Here is a 21,122-nt window from a genome sequence, read left to right on the forward strand (position 1 = left end):
GCGAGAGTATGATGAGACATCAGAGGAAATTCTGGCAAAAAACAAACAAATAAACAGGACCTCAGAAGGGAAACACTCTCAATGAGTGAATCTAGAATAGGAAAATCTACTGAAGAGGAAAATAGATGTAAGTCTGTTCTGCCCTTGGCTCTTGACGGAGGGGCGGAGGAGGAAAGTGGGGGAAGAACTCAGAATATTTAACTATAAGCCTGCACTTAAAATGGTTCGAGCCTGGAATTCAGTCTAAAACTGTAAGCTAAAAATTTAGTAAAAGAGGAATACACTTTACCACACATCTCAAAGAATTCTGACAATCATGTTTCAAAAGACAGGTATTTGCAAAAAGAAAGGGAGAGAGGTGTCTGGGTGGCTCAGTCAGCTAAGTGTCTGCCTTCAGCTCAGGTCATGATCCCGGGGTCCTGGGATCGAGCCCCGAGTCAGGCTCCCTGCTCACTGGGGAATCTACTTCTCCCCTGCCTGCTGCACCCTCTGTTTGTGCTTGCTCTCTCTTTCTCTCTCTGTGTCAAATAAGTAAATAAAATCTTTAAAAAATTAAAAAAGAAAAGAAAAAGAAAAAAGAAAGAAAGGGAGAGACCCTACAACGGAAAGGAAAACAAGCCACCTTGTAAGGGGTTAATAGAAGCCACAACTTGCAAGATCAGACAATGTAAGAATATAGATAATCAGATTATTAGATAAGAATATAAAATATGTTTGATATGTTTAAAAAATGAAAGACGGGAAGATGAAAAGGTCCCGAAGACCTGCTGTACAACATTGTGTTTACAGTTAACAATCCTGTTCTGTACACGTAAACATCTGCTAAGAGGGTAGATTCCACATTATGTGTTTTTCAGCACAATAAAGAAAAGGAAAGGTGGTATCAAAAAGTTGGCAGAGAAATAAGAGACTGTCAAATATAATCAGGCAGATTTTTTTAAAGGCCAATTAAAACTTAGAGAAACAAAAGTTGAAGTAACTAGTCAGAACTGCAGAGAAATTTAATGCAAAAGATCAAGCTGAAAAAAATTACCAAAAATGCAGTATAAAATGGCAAAGAGATGAAAAATATGAAAGAGGGATTAAGAGGCAAGGAGGTCAAGGAAAAAGTTCTAACGTATATCTGAAGAGAGCACCAAACGAGATAATAGAGAAATTTCTAGAGTTGATTAATGACAATAATCCTCTGATTCCCAAAGCTCAACAAACACCAGTATTTCCAGAGAAAGCCCCTTCCAGACACCTCAACATGGGACTGCAGAATCACGAAAGACAGAGAAGCATCCAGAGGAAAAGAGAGACAACCTACAAAGAATATTAGCCCAACAGCTGGCTTGCAAACAGCAACAACTGAGAGAAAATCATGGATAATCTGGCAAAACTACCTTTCAAATATGAGAGTGAAATTAACATAATTTCAAGAAAGAAAAACCCCGGAGAGATCATCACCGACAAACACTCAGTAAAAACTTTAAACGATGATGTTCAGAAAGAAGAAAATGGTCACAGAGGGAAATAAAATGGTTCTCAAGAAGAAATGGGGAGGCAAGGAAATAACACACATGCGGGTCAGTACTTCGCAGTACAGGGCGCCTGGGTGGCTCAGACTCTTGATTCCAGCTCAGGTCATGATCTCAGGGTCCTGAGATCGAGCCCCGTGTGGAGGGCTCTGCACTGAGCATTGAGCCGGCTTGAGATTCTCTCTCTCCCTCTGCCCCTCCCCTCCGCACTCTCTTTCACACTCTCCTTCTAAAAATAACAACAATAATAACATTTTCAAGTACAGAATAATCTCTATCATGTCCGATCTGTCAAAAAGAGAGAAGGAGATAGAAGTAAAATACTAAATAAAAATAGCATAGGAGTCAGAAACAGGTAACTTGGTCAGTTAATCTCAACCCTAGGAACATCGGTGTCCCCCTCTGTCCATGTGAAACAGTAGCCATTTTCAAAAGGATTTCTGGAATCTATTTGCTTCTAATTCAGGTCGATTTTTGATATCTTGCTTAAAGCGTTAATGGTTGCATTTTCTGGGAACCAAATTTCCTAATGGTGGCACTTTGCTGCAGACCCGGAGCATTTAAGTAGCTAAACCAAGTGCAACAGATCCCAAAACTCCCAGATATTCCTCTTTTTTTTTCCATTTCCATCTCCATTTAATTTCTAAAAGCGATGAGATAACCACAATGACAGCAATCTAAGTGGCTGTACATTTTGTCTAAAATGCCCTGAAATCATTCTGAGTTATTATGTAAATACCCAAATCTGCTCATTATGTTGTTATGGGGGGAGGCTCAGCAGTCCTCCTGCCGGTGCTATTTCTTAAGATGAGATCATTAGAAAAGGATTAGTGGTGTAATGTCTGAGGGGCTTAAACAATAATTTGAGTCTTTCAGATGTGCACAAGGTAATTTTAAATAAATTCCAGGGTTTTTCTGATGACAGCCCTTAGTTCAATCATAACTGCCTTTAAAGAAACGCTAATTGGATGAGGTAATTTCTAATGCAAAACTTGACATGTTGCAGGCCCCGTAAACAGTAGTTATCACCATTCTTAGTATAATTTCTAGGTAGAAATTAAAAAAGCCCATAAAGCATGGCTGCCATGATGGACCATTGGTCTTCAGAAGTCTTGGTTCCTCCCGACAGTGATTTATAACTTTCTAAGGCCAAAAAACTGGGCGAGACAGAGATAGTTATCACCATATTTTATTTCTGGGAATGTCTAATTCCTCGAGTCCAAAAACATTTAGAAAGCACAAGTATATGGTGGGCATCGCCAATGGAAAGGTTGATAAGATGTGATCCCTTCTCTTAAAGGGCTCACAGTCAGCCACATGATGCATAAGATTAGCATTAGGGCAAATGTTTACTGGGCCCCTACCTTGAGCTTGGCATTGTGCTAGCCCTGGGGACACAGACATAGGCAAGGTATGTGTCTTCAGGATCTCACCGTCTAGTGGAGAATACACATAAACCGTAAACCAGGAGATTACAAAGCATCACAGCCATAAAAGAGCCATGCTGGGAAGGACAAGAGGTGGACCAGCTAATCCTAACTAGAAGAGCTGGAGGAAATTTGAAAAGGAATTGGCATTGGAAATTGGACTTGAAAGATGGATAAGAAATAAGAGCATCCCAGACAGAGAGGATAGTATGGCAACAAGGCAGAGTCGTGAAACGTTGTGCCAGATTTGAGGAGCAAGGGACAGTCCTGTGTGGCTTGACCGTCAAGTACGTAGGTGAAAACTGGAAAAAGCTGAGGTTGGAGAACTAAATGGGGTCAGTTTGGGACAAATCTTGCACCCCTTACAAAGAATTTAAACCTTTTTCCGGAACAACAGCAGGCAACAGGGAATTTGAAGCAGGAGACAGTTGTATCCAATTTTTTTTTTTTTAATGATTTCATGAGGTCAGTGTTAAAGTTCCTCCAGATATCAGAGCGACTAGAGGTCAGGGGAAAAGAACAGTGGAGAGGCCACAGCAATAGTCTAGACAAGACATGAAAATATGAATCCAAGTCACAGCGGTGGGGCAGTGCGAATGTGGCCAAATATACGAGAAGAAATTTGACAAGATAGGCAGCTAATTGAATGTGGTAGGAGGAGGAGAGAAATCAAAGATACATGGAGGGACATCTAACCTGAGAAACTGAGTGAGCCACTTGTCACTACCTGAGAGAGTATAAGATATAGAGCAGGTTCGGGAAAAAAAGATGATAAATTCTGTTGAGCAAAATTTAAGTTTGATAGACTTAGGAGACCTCAACAGGAAGGATGTATCTAGTAGGCAATTCAAACTATGCGGTGATGTTTTGGGGAGATAAAAGTTTGAGAGAGTAACAGCTGAAGCTGTGGCTGTCTTCTGGTGAATTCAAAATTTAAATACAAATACGTATGTCAGAAGGAGACCACAGGGGCCTGAGAATTTGGGTAGAATAACCAAAGCTCGTTGTCAGGCCAATCACATTCATGAGAACCTACAATGCACGCACTCCACTCTAGCCTCTGTGGAGAATAAAAGTAAATAGACAGAGGGTCCACTCTTTTCCCAGTCTCTTATCTAAGTAAAAATATTCACGATCCTTTTCTGCTGCTCTTCTGCTGCTAGCTTGATGAAGCTATGACTCACGGTCAGGATTCTTGAACTTTCCTTTACATCCTCTCGCTGACTCTGGAGAGCCTCTGAGGTGAGGTGCAGAAAAGAAGCTGGAACATCGAGAAGCCACAGAGTCACAAAATGAACCCAAGACTGAAAGCCTATGGGTGAAAGCTGCCTTTCTTTCCTCTGCATTCCGTCTTCAAGAGATATATCCATGAGCGGGTATACCCAGCACAACATGTCCACCTCCGCTTGCCCCAGGCACGTGCTATCGAAGCCTCGATTAAGGCCATTTTTACTACCTCCCCAGAATGTGATTTCCTTCCTGGTGACTTCCATCCATGACTTCTCCTGTGCCCTTCTCTTCGACGACAACAGCAGCCTGGGAGACAACATCATTGAAATAGTAATGACCTTGCATTGATCTCTTTGCTTCTGGTTATGTCCCCTGCTTTACACTGCCTCTCTAGTTATCCCCTTGAAATATTTGAAATTCAAGGGCAATGAGATAAGATCCAAGTTCATGCCCCCAAACTACTCACATCTCCTTAGAAAAGACTAGACATCCTGGCATTCCCCAAACAAGAAGTCTCCTCTCTATCTATTACATGGTGAAAAGTTGGGATGGGAAAGAAATTTAAATCGACCATGAAATTGTTTGGCGCACATTAGCACTTTTCAAACTGGGGTATGAGGTACCCAGTGATATAAGCTGTGGGCCAGATAATTCATGAAACCACAGATAAAACTGTTCGCTTGGGAATTGCGGTTTCACTTGAAGATGGGAAAGAGGATTTTGTCTTAATATCAAATAAGCACAAATATATTAAGAAGTAGACTGCCAAGTTTTCATAGGCTTTTTAAAAGATAAAATATGAGACTTCAAAGAAATTTCAGACCTTTAGACAGACTGCTTCCAGCCCCCTAAATTCAAGAGGCAAAAATTCCCTCTCCTCTGCCATGAGGGCATTTCGGATGCTTGGGGAAGATTCTTGGCTGGAAGAATAAGAAAAGGAAACAAGCTCACAGGTCAGTCTGGTAAGATGAAAAAAGCCTGGAGGATAAAATAGGCAATGTCTACAATGAGAATATACGAAAACAGCACAGACACCAATTAAGAGACAAGCGGATAGACTTAGAATGTAGACCAAGGACACCTGGATCACCCACTTGCTATGTAGCCCTGGGGAGGACATATCATCTCCCTGAGTCCCAGTTTCCTCGTCTGTAAAGTGAAGGACTTGTACTACATGAAAAGTTACAGCCTCTTTAAAATATCTGAACCGTTTCCAACCTTTAAAACTTAGGGGATTTCAAATAAAATCCTAAATTGTTGTCTTCTCTTAAAAAATGAGAACATTTTACCACTGAGCCTGTCATAGTCACACATGGCAACTATTTTTGGGGGTGAAGTGAGCCTCTTTTAGACAGGAGTCCCCACATGCCCTCGGGTTGTATGTGAGCCCTAGTCACTCCCCCCATGTTGACCCGTTTTGCCCAACTATAGACCTAAGAAGTCCAAACCAGTGGCCCCACGGGGCTACTTCAATTTAAATGAAACGAAAACAAAATAATCTTAAAAATTCAGTTCCTCAGTCGCTCTAGTCAATTTCAAGATTCAACAGCCACTGTGTGGCTAGGGGCTACTGAACTGGACATTGCCATCATCACAGAGAGTTCCATTAGATGGGACTGCATAAATACTTCAGCATGTGACCCCAGGCTAAATGACATTTGGGGGATCCCTGGTAGCCCTGATTCCAACTTCTTTGTGGGGAAACCCCACCGACAGGGATTGCAGCTACTGTACAAATGTCCCTTTTAAAAGATCTCTCCTCCTAGATCTGTTGCCAGAGACAGAGATGATATCGAAAGACACATTCTTGAATCAAGAGCACAAGTGGCTTCCACCACGGGCAAGGAGGGACAGGTGTGTTGATTTGTCTTCAGTGGGCCAGGTGGGTGCAGGCAGCTGGAAGTGGGCAGCCCCTTCTCTCCCGGCAGCCCAAATCAGCCCAGCTGCATCCAAGCCAGAGCAGCCTTTCCCATGCCCATTCCCTTCCTAAGAAAGGGTAATTAAGACAGACATGCAAATGATACCAATTCCAAAGGTGCTCCCTCGTAAAAGAGATTAGGGCAAATCGAAAAGCCGTTAGGCTATGGACAGAGCGTAAGGGAATAAGCAATGGAAAGTCTGCCTCCTGGCACAGAGGCCATAAGGAGAGCAATAGGTATAAGCAGCCTGTGAGCAGTACTAATGTGTAATTACAAATGAGCAGGATTCCCCCATCTTGCTCATTGCAGCTGGCCCCTCCGGGAGCACTATCGGGCAACACTTACTTAGCAGTTAATAAGCCACTGTCTGTGCCAGGCAGCAACAAAGTTGCATTTTTCCTAATACAATCCATTCACATTGGCCTTCCCCCATTGGATCAGCAAAGTTGAGATATTCCTGTTCCCTTTTACCGGAACTCCAGACTTTGCAAACTTTGACTTTGCGAAATTCCGTACCCAGCCAGTACCATGAAAGTGGGGATTTGATAGGACTGAAGACCCTACCAGAGCAAGGTGAATGGCTTTCAACCCAGCCAACAACTTGCAAAAAAGAAATACCTAACCTGGGCATCACCCCAGCACAGTTTGGTCAGAATTCTGGGAGCGGGGCCCAGGAATTGGTATGTTTTGTAAATATCCCAGAGGATTTCAAGACATAGCAGGATTGAGAACCACAGGCTTTTGTAATCGGGGGGCCCACTCAACCGCACTGCCCACATCCTGCTGTTAGACCTAGGGAGAACAGGACCCTTCCCTGCCTTGACCTCTTCATTAACAGATGGATGGTGACAACGCTGACCTGCTGTGTGGTGGTCAAGGACAGCTGATTCATGCGGAGAGGGTAAATAGCAAAGATGCTGGGTACCAAAGGTCCAGAAGCTTTCCTGCCTCTAGCCCTGGGATCCAAGAGAAGTTCTCCCCATTATTTCCACATTCCCCGGGATCCTGAGCTTGGGAGAGAAAGTGGGAGGTCTAGCTATGGGAACTGGTTGTGCCCTGAGTATCTGGGCCAGGAAGAGACAGGAAAGAGGTGATGTGAGGAATCCAAGAAGTTTGGGGAGAGGAAATTAGAAGAAGTAGCCAGGCAGCTGCTAAGCCATGAGATGGGGAGCAACGAAGAAAGCCAGTTAGCAAAGAGGGACGTGACAGGCACAAGTCCGGCAGCCAGGGTTGGCAACAGCTGCCCGCTGTCTGTGTGTGGCACCTGGAGGAAGCGCGTGTCCTCACATGTCCAGTGCGAGACCTGATCGGCACAGATGTCAGCCTGAAATATGGGTAGTGGCAGGGCGGGGCTCTGCGAGAAACCTCTGCCGGTTTCTAGATTGTTTTGCAAAACCCAGCAAACAGCATGGGTCCCGGGGCCTGGCGTCATCCCTGCATATCTAAGAAGCAGTGAAATGCAGGACAGCTAGAGTTACGAGCTCCCTCACACATGGGCTGGCTCAGGCGCCTTGGCTGTCCAGCTGTCCTCTCCTGACCCCAGCATAATCTCTCCCTAATGAATTTTCCCTCTTGATATCTCAAGCAGATGGCCCAACAGGAGAGCGAACACATTCCCAAATCCTAGAGCATGACTCCATACACACAGGGAAATGTGGGTTTTGTTTTGGTATTTGCTTTTTTTTTTTTTTTTTGAAGATGTGCAATAAACACAATCATGTCTTGGGGACTCTCCATGCCTTACCAGAAACAGCCAAACCTTTCCTGGGTGCCAGATCTTGGCCGGAACTTGTTTTTTGGCACTCTTGGTGACAGTTGCAATATGCTAACTTCTCTGCCAGTTCTAAGAGACGTTTGAAAGCTTTACCTGAAGAGAGGGTGGGAGGGAGCTCCTCCCTACCCTGGGGGCTTCAGCCCTGCAGGAGGTTTTTTGCCGGCCAGGGCTCCTCAGTTAAAGGTCAGGAGCCCCCCACACGGGTGACTGTGCCTGCCAGAGGCCTCTTTCAGACATTTTAATTCCTTTTCCCGAGCAGAGAAAGAGGGTAAAATCCCCCACCCCATTGGCACAGTTACCGCGTCGAGGGGTTGGCACTCTCAGGAGTGCTTTTTAAAGGAGGAATCAAGAATGAGGAGGCTCGGGGCAGAAGGAAAAGGTTGAATTCCATGCAGAATGTTGTATGAATCCTGAAACAGGAATAAAACCCCAGGAGGGGACGAAGCATATATATACATACAGCCCGTACTTAGAGACAAGGCTCTCAGACTCATAAAAGGCAGGAAGAAACATCAGGGATAATCTATTCTGATGGGTTCTTGAATCTACCACACGTTAGAACCACCTGGGGAGCTTTTCAAAGCGAAGCAGTGTCTTGGGCACATCCCAGAGGCAGACTCTCCCGGGAGGAGGGAGGGCGGACCGCCTGTGGCTATTTCTCCCTAGTTTCCCACTCTACGCAGTTCTGGTTCTCAGGGACGGAAAGCCCCCCCCCCGCCCCAGGGCATCCCACACTTGACTGTGCACAGGAATGACCCACAGGGAGCCCTGATATAGCACACACACTGATTCAGAAGGCGGTCCTGCAGCTCTGCAAGACTCCCAGGAGCTGCGGGTGTTGCCGCTGCTCCTTGGGCCACACTCGGAGGCACCAAGCCCTAGCATCCAGCCCTAGAAATAGAGGAGTCATGAGCCTATTAACCTCCGGTCTTTCTAAGATCAAGATTGGAGAGCCAATGTAGTAGAGAGGTTGGATGAGACCGATCCATGTACTTTATACCCTGACTAGGGAACTTCATTGTTAAATGGAGATCACCTCAGTGTTAAAATGGAGAGGAAATGATTCCCCCCCTTCACGAAGGGGGATGATCAGATAAGAATATGAAATTGTTCTGCAAACTGTAAAGCACTACAGAATGAAGGTGTTTATTATCGGATTGGCCTTTGAAAGACATCAACAGTAGTCAGTCCTTTAACGTTGGTTGTTTATATGTATACACCCATCTTTAAGGTCCTTGATTTCTCCTAATAGGAGTGTGAATGTGGGCACATGGCAAGAGATGATTTTCATTTCTTAAAACATTGCAACTTTCTATATATGTGCATGCGTTCCTCTGTGTGTGTGTGTGCGTGTGTGTGTGTGTGCGTGTGTGTGTGTGTTTTCCTGTCCCATGGCCTGGGGTGGGGAAGAGTAGTGAGGAAGTTCTCTTTAACCGGGAGGATTCAAGAATACACAGCAAATGTTTAAAATCAGCAGCCAAATTGGTAGCTTTTCCTGTTCCTTGCCCCTGCATTAACCCACCCTGAGCCAAAACAAAATGGAAACATGACCTGGCCAACTCAATCTCAATATTCTGCATGGCTTCGCATCTCTGCTGGGGCGAGTATTGCCAAGTCGTGTCTGGAGTCTGGCCTAGCCAAGGAGATCTTCTCTTAGGACCCTAACCATTTTTTGAGGATTGAGGGCCCCCCGCCCGCACCCCCCTTCTCCCCCCACCCATTCACACGGGCATGTCTGGTCAGCACCGGTCATGCCATGCATGTATGTTCATTCCCCAAAGAAATGAAACCCTTGGCAAATTCTTTCACCGCATTCTGGAAGCCACTGCCGAGGTTGCGCAAACACACTTGGCACATGCTTAGGGGACCAAGCAGTTCTCTGGGTTGAATCTCAGAAACAAAATGTACTTGTCCTACTTCCGAGATGGTGTCTGAGGACTTGGCTCCCTCGGCCAAGGGACTGCCTCCTCGCTGATGTCATCCTACCACGGAAGGCAAACATCTTTGGGTTCAGCAGTTCAGGACCAGAAGTGAAGAAAGGTGGGGATGGAAGGGAAGTGGCCCAGGTTTGGCTCTGCCAGGACAACTCAGAAATACACTGATGCTTACGACTCAAGAACCTTACAATAGAAATGTATTGGCACCGCTGGTGAGGAGGGGCCACCCAACTGGAAAACCCTTGGGCAAGGATGACTGTCGCAATGTGCCTCCGTGAAGTGGGGTTTGCCGGAGCAGCAGGTGCTGCCCTGAAGCCCAGTCTGAGAAGTCTGGGGGGGGTGTGACACCCAAACCGTAGGGATGAAATAATTTCCACATAGAGCTCATGCTTTGCTTTCATGTCACTCCTTGTAATATCTCAGACATCCAGTGACTACGTTTTCCCAGCCAAATTGAGGCGGACCCTTTTGGACCCAAGCACATTTCTCAACCCCAGGTTATCTGTCAGCACACAAAGTACCCAACTAGGCTCCTCGGAGGGCCATTCAGGAAAAGCAGCTTCTTTTATTTAAAAATAAAGGCAGGGGAGGGTCATCTATCCCCCATTCATGTTCTTCTCTTACAAAATCCAAAATTTTTATTTTATGACCTCCCTAACGTCTCATGTGTCAGATCACAGAGCCTCACCTAGGCTTTGTGACCAGAACAAGTCACTGTGAAATGTGAGTCCTGATGGTGACAAGAGTCCAATGCCCATGTCATGCAGAGATTTGCATCACCAAGTCTTAGAAAGACAGTGACAGATGTGGGCCTTCCTTTACTTCCTTCAAAGAATGATCAACCAGACTAGGGGCTCATGCCTGGCTGTCCACTGGAAGCCCTTAGAAGCTGTTTAAAAATTCTAATACCTGAGTTCTTAGCCAAACTAAGTGAAATGGAATCTCTGAGGGGGACCCATCATTGGAATCTGTTAAAGGCTCCTCTGTTGATTCTAATGGATAGCTGGGCCTGAGAAAACTACAGCTATCATGAAGTCTCTTTTTCTTCTAGGTGAGAATATGTTAGCTCCGAGAATTCAAGTGCTTTGCCTAGGGTCACACAGATCATTAAGGGCATAGTGATGACCAGAGCCCAATTGATTGCTAGGCCAGGTCCCTGTTGTAACCCCAGAGAAGCATACGGTACAACGATTCTGCAGCAGATTCAGAGTGAGGCTCCAAGAACCAGACTCCCTGGGCCTGCTTGTTGGAAAAACTACTTAATTGATTAATCTGAATTCCAGTTCTGCCACCCTACTGTGGGACCTTGGCAAAACACCCAGCCTTGCAAAGCCTCACACCCCTGGACTACAAAGTGGGGGTGGATGTGTCTGGGATCTAGAGGGGTAAGACTAGTAATGCCTTGCTCCTGGAATTGAAGGAGTTTCATGAAATAACTACGAAATGCTTGGCACAGTGCTTGGCATAGTGTTCCCTGACGTGGACTGGTATTATTATTAACATCACACAGATGTACTAGTACTAGTCCTCAGACTCCATGGTATTAATATCTGAAGCCAGCAGCATGTCATGTGCAAGGGAGAGAGGTGGGACTTGACCTTGAGAAAGCTCAGCTATAAACATGCAGGGACTAGGACAACACGGTCCAAGGAAACATGGCCTTTCTTGACTTCCAAGATGATTTACTGGTTCCAATTCCAACCACATGACTTGGAATGAGGTTCTCAGTTCTTCTTCCCCTTAGGGCTCTTTAAATACATGCAGTCTCTTTGTTCTTAAATTCAGCGACACAGAGTAGAGACTAGAACCTTTGACTCATCATTGTTCCAAACAACACTGAACAGCTGGGGGGGGGGGCAGTTCCCATTCCAAGGACCCCAGTCAGTCCCCACGCAGCAGCACAAGAAAAAAGAATGGGGATTGGAAATTCATCCTCTTCCCTTCCTCAAATTTCCTCCTGCTTTGAGGATTCATATGATTGACACCATCGCTTCTCAGTCACCTTGATTCAAAACTTCATTTGTTCATGATTCCCTTTGCTCTCCAATCTTTACTGTAAAAGAAAGATCGCTCTTCTCTATATCCATCCTCTTCCCCATTCAAGCCCTCATTCACTTTCCCCTGAATTATTCTCCTGAACTCTTTGCTGCTGGGAGTGTGACCTACAGACCAGCAGCTCTGGCATCACCTGGGAGCTTGTTACAAATGCAGAATCTCGGGGCTTACCCTAGACCTACCAAACCAAATCTGCATTTTGACAAGATCCCCATGTTGAAGTTGGGATGCGCTGGGCTGCCATATTTTCCTTCCTGGGCTCTGCCCATTTTCCACATGCTAATATGGGACAGGGTTGCCTCACTACAGAGCTGCTTCATGTCACTCTTGAGCTCAAAACTTTGGCTTTCCCTCCCGGCTGCCAAAACACACTGTGTTAGTCCTTCACGTGCACACAGGGCTCTCCAATTACGACGCATTTCCACTTAGCATTTTATCTATGGTCGCATCGAATGCATCAGCAATTTCATGGTAATACTCCAAATAACCCAAATCCATCCACGTATTTCCATCTCCCAACAACCACCCTCTCTAAACCACTACCATTGCTTGCCTAAATTATCACAATGGCCTCTTGTCTGGTCTCCCCACTTTCGTTCATGTCCTGCTACAATCCTCTTCTCATAGAATAAACTGTGTCCTCCCACCCCCAACCCTATTTCCCATTGCCCCTGGAATCAAAAACAAACTCCTTCCCCGAGACAATGTGGCCCTAGGTGATCTGTCCCGAGCAACTTAAGGAACTTGCCTCCTCCATCTCCCCCTGCCCTCCATCCATACTGGTGGTCCTCTGCCCTCATCTGTGGTCTTGCTGTTACCTCTGCCTGGAACTCTAGTCCCTCAGATCTTCACATTTCTAGCTTACTTCCATTAGCTGTCCACTCTTCCATGAAGCCTTCCCCGACTGCCATATTCAAATTACCAAAAACCCAGCTCTTCTACCCTGTCCTATTATTCTCTCCCTAGTTGTCTGTTCTCCTTCCTTCACAGCAATTGCCTCTCTCTGAAATTATCTTACTTCCTTTTGGCTAGTCTCTGCATACATTATCTGGGTCTCTGCCCCAACATGTCAACTCTTTGAGAACACAGCCTTACCTGTCTGATTCCCTCAGTATCCCTAGGACCTAGGCCCTGGGTAAATGTTTCTTGCGAGAATTTATTGCCCAAACACCATTTCCTTTATTTTGAGGCTCACTATAATCTTACAACCACTAGTTCACACATGAATCCACCATTCTATTAGGGATCCTCCAATTGCTTAATGATTTGCCAAAAGTCAGTCAGCTAGTAACTTACAATGTCATAATCCAACCCAGATCTTCTTGCTCCAAGTGCTATGATTTCCTCAAAATACTACACTCTCTTTCATATCGATTATTAAGCCCAATATTCAAGGACATCCATAATGTATACCTAATTTATATTTTAGGTATATAAATATAAACTTATTTTGTATTTACATAATAAGTATATTATATTTGTATTTAAACACTTCCCAATTATAGTCTCCCACCTTACAGCAAAGCTATATGTTCACTTGTCCCTGAGCACGCCCCACACTCCCCTGATTTTGGCATGCTGTACTGGTCATCTGCAATGCTTTCCTTTCTCCTACTCTCTCAGCCCATCCATGCCGATTGGAATCCCACCTCTCTTTAAAGTTCCATAAAATATAGGACTCCCTCCATGAAGAGTATATAACCTGATGCATTTTTTCTTCCTTGTGGATTCTGACAGACTCTACCCTCTCCTTTTTTTTACCTTCCTTATGATACACATCATTACAATCTACTTTGTGGTCCCACATTTATCATTTTCCAACTGCCTCCGAAATAGCATATGCTCCCCAGAAGGTTCCATGTCTATCTCAACTCCTCATCATACCCTTTATACATGCCATACACATGTACTCTACTGAATTCACCTGCTTTAAAGATCTCTTATCTTAAAAATATTATGAAAAAGATTTACAATGTCTGATAGGTGACACAAATGTACTATATAAATCTATGAAGGAATTAAAGAGACTCGAGAAAGAAAAAATGACTATCACCTACTTCTCTAAATGAGAACTTGTTTTTAGGTTTCAGAAGAGGAACAAAGGACATCACTACTCGTACATTGTTCCCCTCTCTGAGAAGACAGAAAAGAAGATGAAGGAGAAAGAAAAAAAGAAAGAACAATTGACCTTACTTTATCCCCACTGAGTGCCGACAAGTAGAGTATAGAGCGTGGGAATTTATTCAACTCTACATATGCCAGAGGCTTGATCCAGTAGCAACCCAAAGGCAGGATGTTGGTGGCTGCCAAGCCCTGGTCACAAGAGACAGGGCAAGTCAGGAACCATGGCAAGGATCCAAAAGAAGTCTGTGCAGAGTGTCCTGGTGTCAGCAGCGTTTCTGGACTATGGTTTAGTTTAGGTCTCAGATGGTTTCTAGAGCTTTCTCAGAGGGCCAGTGGCCTACCTTAGTCAAAAGCTTTCTCTTTCTCTTTCTACTCATTCCCACCCTTCTTCTGTCTAAGGCCTTCTCAGGTTTTCAAGATCATGGTGATACAATCAGAAAGGTAGGTTTAGGAGCGCCTGGGTGGTGCAGTCGTTAAGCATCTGCCTTCGGCTCAGGGCGTGATCCCGGCATTCTGGGATCGAGCCCCACATCAGGCTTCTCCGCTAGGAGCCTGCTTCTTCCTCTCTCACTCCCCCTGCTTGTGTTCCCTCTCTCGCTGGCTGTCTCTGTCAAATAAATAAATAAATAAAATCTTTAAAAAAAAAAAAAGGTAGGTTTACTGTCAAACTAATGCAAGTTAAGATTTGGGGAGCTTCATGTGCATAAGCTGAGAATTGTTGGGATTTTAGAGAATTTTAAAGGTATAATAAGGAAAGCCAGTTTAGAACAGGGAAGCATTCTAAGAAAGCACTCTGGCAAACTAGCTAAAAAGAGCTTGGAAAAAGGGAAATGAACCTCTAAACTTCCATTAGTTTGTTATAATTTCTTTACTTTTTCCAAATAAATATTTACATTCATGCCTAACTTGTCATTTTGTGCTTTTTTCATTAAAGAGGAGCCCCCCACACAAAGTATGTTAGATTCTGGCACCACAAACTTGAACCTGCCCCTAAAACAGTATCAACCAGAAACAAGAATGAATGACTTCACTCATTCAACAATGTTTACTAAATACCAACCTCTGCTCACAAAACACAGTGAATGTTGATGAACAAAAGAATGCCAGGCACTCAGACTACAAGAGCAAATGATGTAGAGGTGGTCCTTGCATTTTGAGACATTACAGGACTGTCAAAACCTCTGAGTGTTCAGGCAGATTCACATTCCCCGGAAGCACTATACTAAGGGTAAATTCCCAGCTCAGCTCTGGAAAGAGTCAGTGGAACCACCACCCATCCTGTTCTGACCCTGTTCACTTTCTCATAGGAGGTGCAGGCGTTGATCATCCCATCGATCCTAACTAAGTCAAAACTCAAATAAAGGGGCGCCTGGGTGGCGCAGTCGTTAAGCGTCTGCCTTCAGCTCAGGGCGTGATCCCGGAGTTCTGGGATCGAGCCCCACATCGGGCTCCTCCACTGGGAGCCTGCTTCTTCCTCTCCCACTCCCCCTGCCTGTGTTCCCTCTCTCGCTGGCTGTCTCTCTCTCTGTCAAATAAATAAACAAAATCTTAAAAAAAAACACAAAACTCGAATAAAGCCACTGCCCTTCCCAAATCCAAACCAATGTCTATGCTCACTCACCTCACCAGTCCTGCCAAAAATCAGGCAGACTGGATCAGGGAGTTTGAAAGGCCTGACAGGCATCCAAGCCATGGGCCGCCCTGTGAGACCCACCCATCAGTCAGTTGGAAGAAGTGCCAGTTCTTAGCTACAGTGGCTCATCTACCTCCTTAAAAAAATAAAGAAATAAAGCATCTATTCTTAAGCTTCATCATAAAATTCAGTGGTTTATAGAATAAGGACTTAATGGGTTAAGGAGGATAAAATATTGTGTCAAAATCACAAAAGGAATGAGGTCCAGGCAGTCAGGGTATTGACTGATTGATTGATTGATTCATTCATTCATTGATTCACTGATTCATTCATTCATTCATTCATTCAGCAAAGATTTATTGAGGACCTACCATTGGCCAGAGGATACATCCATAAACAAAACAGAATGCTGTCCTCTTGGAGCTGACACTCCGGCAGAAGGAGATAAACAAGTAAGAGCATTGACATGAGAGAGAGAGAGAATACATGCAGGATGAGGAATATCTGGAGTACTGGCGTGAGGACAGGGACGTGTCCCCCAAGTATAGGCACTTTGCTGGCTGTGCCCAGACTTAGCTTGGAAGGGCCACAGCAAGGGCTGGGATTGTGCTTCCAAACGGCAGCAGATATATCCACGACAGAAAAGGACTGCTTAATGCACACCATAGGTTGACACTGTGGCTTGTTCAAATACACAACAAATAAATATTTTTCGAAATGCAATTTTTCCAGCTAGAGAAAAGATTTCATTGAACATCATTTAAAATAGATTTTCATTTCATGTCATTTAACTGACTTTAAAAGCACTGGCCATAAATTCCATTTAATAGGCGGTTCCACTGGGGAGGACTGGTGGGGCAACTGTCAATTAGGTGTTTCATAAAAGGATGCAAATGTCTCATAAAAATGATGGAAGATTGTATTATTGCATTAACCACGTCGTTCTTGCCACGCTGTTACACCCCACAGAAGAATAACCGACACGTTTAAAAGGTGGAAATTATTCTGAATGTGCATTTAAACTGTGTGTAAATGCAAACTGTCTTGAATCAGTTCTTAACACCTTTGTCAGCCACTTTCAAATCCTCAAGTGCTAGGGAAAATAATTAATAGGTGAGATATCCGATAGACTAGGTTATGGGATCCACCACGATATTTTCCAATATGTGATGTTTTACAGTTATGCCTTTGACAGCTGGGTTGTCAAATCTATAAGAATACAAAACTGATTTATTCCATCCATAAAAACGTCTAATGGTGCCATGCTTCAACCTCCAATTTTTTTCCCCCCAGCGTCTAAGGTAAAGGATTTCAAAATGTCAGCAGAATACCCTGTCAGGAGAGAGAGCAGAATATGAAGCAGATGTGGGAGAGCAGGAAGCAGAGGGAGTACAGACTCGTCACTGTGGAGGGTGTCAAACCCAAATGAAAAGGGGAAAACAGGAAAGGATGTACCCAGTAATTCACTCAAAATAATAAACAGCCAGAGAGTCAGAAGCAAATACTGACGGCCTCCAATTTCAATGTACCTTTATGAGTCATTAATGAGGAAATCGGTTGATAAATACAACTTTACGTATGCCCCCAACACTTGGTAGGCTGGGGCTCCTGCTTGAGATACAGTTGCAGAAGCTATGCCCAGTTCAAAAGAAACAGTCTTGTTGGAAGGGGAGGTGGAGTTTCGATACATATCAAGAAGAAATACACCTCTACGGATATTCTCACACCTGAGGTGGAGGCATGCAGGAATACATGCTAAAGAAAACAAAGCAGAGGGATAGGGCAGTGACAAAAATGGACAAAATCTCTGCTTTATGGGTGAAGACAGATAATGAACAAATAAGCAAAACACAGTACAACAGAGGGGCACCTGGGTGGCACAGTCGTTAAGTGTCTGCCTTCGGCTCAGGGCGTGATCCCAGCGTTCTGGGATCGAGCCCCACATCAGGCTCCTCCACTAGGAGCCTGCTTCTTCCTCTCCCACTCCCCCTGCTTGTGTTCCCTCTCTCGTTGGCTGTCTCTCTCTGTCAAATAAATAAATAAATAAAATCTTTAAAAAAAAAAAAACACAGTACAACAGAAAACAAGTATTATGAAGAAAAATAAAGTAGGGAATGGGAATAGGAGTACCGGGAGGGAGTCCCTGGTGTCGGCTGCATCGTCAGAAGCCTCACTGAGAAGGAAGCGTCAGAGCAGAGACCTGAAGGCTTTGGGGGAGGAAGTTCCAGCAGTAACTGAGGAATGAGCTGAAGGAACAGCAGATGCAGAAGTGTGAGGTGAGGGTGTGTCTGGTATATTTGAGACACAGCAAAAGAGCTGGGATAGCTGGACCAAGATGGAAGCAGGTGAGATGGTAAGAGAAGAGGTCAGAAAAGTAATGACGGACAGTTCAGAAGGACCTCATAGGTGGCTGGCAGGACTCTGGCCACTGGAGGGTTCTGAGCAGTGGAGTGGCCACCATGTTGAGAATGGACTGCGAAAGAGGGCAAGGAAGGAAGCAAGGTCAACAATTAGGAGGTTAACGCACTAAATTCCCCTAAGAACATGGTCTCTTTGACCAAGGTGGTAGGGTGGGGGTGATGAGAAGAGGCCAGATTCTGAATATGTCTTTAAGGGAGAGTCAATAGTTTTTACCGATGGATTGGCAACGGAGATTGGGAGAGGGAAAAAAAGAATAACTCCAAAGTTGTTGGCCTGAGCACTGGAAAGCATGGAATTGCTTGTATTGGAATGAGGAAGACCTCAGACATAGCAGGTTTTGAAACAGAACTGCAAGCGTCTGGTCTTGATCATGTTAAATATGACATGCTTAAAATACACCAAAATGGAGATTTCAGGTAGGTGGTTAGATGGACAATTCGGGGGCTCAGAGAAAAGGCCAGCTGGAGATGCAAATGTAGGAGTCATGAAGACATAGACAGTTGTTCCAGCCACGAGACTGGATGAGAAAAGCTAGGTAATCATAGAGACGAGAAGAGGTTCAAGGTTTCAGCCATAGGTGCTTCAACACTTCGCAGTCAGGGATGAGGATAAACAAACAAAAGGGACCCTGAGGGAGTGAGCAACGAATTAGGAGAAAAACAAGAAAAATGTGGTATCCTATAAGACTAGTAAAGAAAGTGCATCAAATTGAAAAATATTGAATCCAAAACACTGCTGAAGTCATGGAGATAGAAGAAGAGGGCTATAGCTGGTGGGAAGGTGTTAATAATGGGACTCCTAAAAGTGGGGCGATGGAGAGTGTTAGCAGGCATAATTCTAAGGAGAGAATACATATGGAAACGGATTGTGTTGAGCCTCTTTATGGCCTTGTACCCACTGAAGGTCTTTGAACACCCCCAGGGCTCTTGACCCCAGACTGGTGTCCGCTGACTGACATGATGAAAACTTTCTCCTCTTTCCATAAACTCTCAACAACTCCCCTCACATACCTCTGATTCCTCTTTCACAAGAAAGCTGAAGCAATAAGAAGCTTTCCATACATACACTCACCACGACATCTCCCCCACAATCTGTGTTCTGTCCATGCACTCTGTCTCTCCCCTTGTTATGGCACATGTCCTCATTTCTATTTAAATACTCTCAAATGATTCTGTGGAAAAAAAAAAAAAACTACATGGAGAGAAAGGGGGGAAGCAAATATGGTAAAATGTTAACAATTATTGGCTCTAGGTGAAAAGTACATAGACGTTCATTGTGCCATCCTTGCAACTTTGTAAATTTAATTTTTTTCAAAACAAGAGTTTGGCAAAATACAGACCAGCCACATGCTATGATGTACTCTTTAAATTTTATTCTTTCATGCTTTGTGATTATTTACCAAAATATGTAAGATATTATCATTGTAATGGCAGCTTAAATCAGAAAAAATTGAACATTTAGAGCCTTACAGTAAGCACATTTAAACTATCTTTAACTATATATGTGTTTTTTTTAGTAAAGTGATGCTAGAACAAATAATAAAATACTTTAAATCATAAAATATATTATAAAAGTCTATGTTGTAAGTGGAGTAAAAATTGAGTTCAAGGAGAAAGTAGAATGATGCAAATTTTCTAATTGATGAAGAATTTGTGCATTTTCAAATTGATAATGATAGATATCAAATCACTGTGATATTAAGATTCCTTCAGAGTAACTTAAAAGAGTTTTGATACTTTTTTAGAAATATAAATATTTACAATACACTGTAATTAAGACCTTCAACTATTTAAATTTCTTATGAAAATTGAGATATCATTTAAAATATGAAAGGAGATACATAATTTTGAAAAATTACTTTAGGAGATTTGCAAACAGAAAAGGTTTGAGTATCTTTGTCCAAGTTTAAAAGTTTGGGTGTTTGAAATCAGGGAAATGTCTAGACAGCTTGAAGAGCCTACTGAAATTAGTGTTCACAGAAAGGAAGACCAGTCAGCATATGAGTGTGCTTTTCTCTAGCCACTTTTGTCTATGTGAATGCAGGCATGGGGAAAGGAGAGTAGGATTTAACCAGTATTGGGATTTTGTCAGACAAATAAAACAGACAGAGAGGGGGAAAAGGGAGTTAATGGTATATTTCAGTGAGTGATTACAGTGATTGACCATAACCTGAGAAAGGAGGGAAGTAAGGAAATGATGGGAATGTGGGACACGAAAATGTGATAAGATCAGTAGACTATAGTTTCTGGTGAATCTGAAATATTATTAAAGTCATGGAAATAGAAGAAGTGAGCTGCAGATAGTATGCAGTAGTTTAAGAATGGGACTCTTAAAGCTGAAAATATTCAGGATGTGGTAGGCAGAATTCTAAAATGACCCCCTGATGACTCAGGCCCTTGGATGGTCTCCTCACTGTGAGTGTGGGAGGGACCTATGACTATAGGGATATCGCTCAGGTAATCAGGTTATGTTATATGGAACATTGATTTTGAGAAAGGAAGGTTAGCCTCAGTGGATTTGACCTAATCAGGTGAGTTCTTAAAAGGGACAAGGCTCTTCCTGATGAAAGGGACTGGAAGCATGAGAAGGATTCTATGCAAGAAAGATTCCCCATTTCTGGCTATAAAGATTTAGGGGGCCATGTGTCAAAGATTTCAAGTGGCCCCTAGGAGCTGACAGTAGCCCTGGCTGACAGCCAGCAAGGAAATGGGGACCTCAGCCCTACAACCACGTGGACTCCAAGTGAGAACACAGCGTGGTCAACACTTCTGACCTACAGAACTTTGAGCTAATAAACAGGTGTTGTTTTAAGCTACTCAGTTTGTGGTCATTTGTTATACTGCAACAGAAAAGTAAGATAGGGGGTATTGGCAATGCCAATTTCTAGGATATGACGAAAGCAGTGAGAGGCTTAGGTTTAAGGACAATACACTGGAGAAACTAAGATGCTAGAGCCCTGGGAGTACCCTCTTCTATGTGAAGTCCTCTACAATTATGAAAGAATTAATGTAGAGAAAAGATCAGTGAACGAGGAGCTAAAATCTTTAAAGAATGAGAGGGAGGGACCCGAGAGAATGGGGTC

General features: G+C 43.8%; 1 long non-coding RNA gene across 1 annotated transcript in view; it reads right to left on the reverse strand.

Moving 5' to 3' along the window:
• LOC103677643 overlaps nucleotides 1–21,122 on the reverse strand; it is a 152,865-nt gene that overhangs the window by 98,481 nt on the left and 33,262 nt on the right. The gene's annotated exons all lie outside the window — the stretch shown is intronic.

Source organism: Ursus maritimus, unplaced genomic scaffold, assembly GCF_017311325.1.
Source record: "Ursus maritimus isolate PB19 unplaced genomic scaffold, ASM1731132v1 scaffold_10, whole genome shotgun sequence".
In the NCBI taxonomy this organism is placed as follows: Eukaryota; Metazoa; Chordata; class Mammalia; order Carnivora; family Ursidae; genus Ursus; species Ursus maritimus.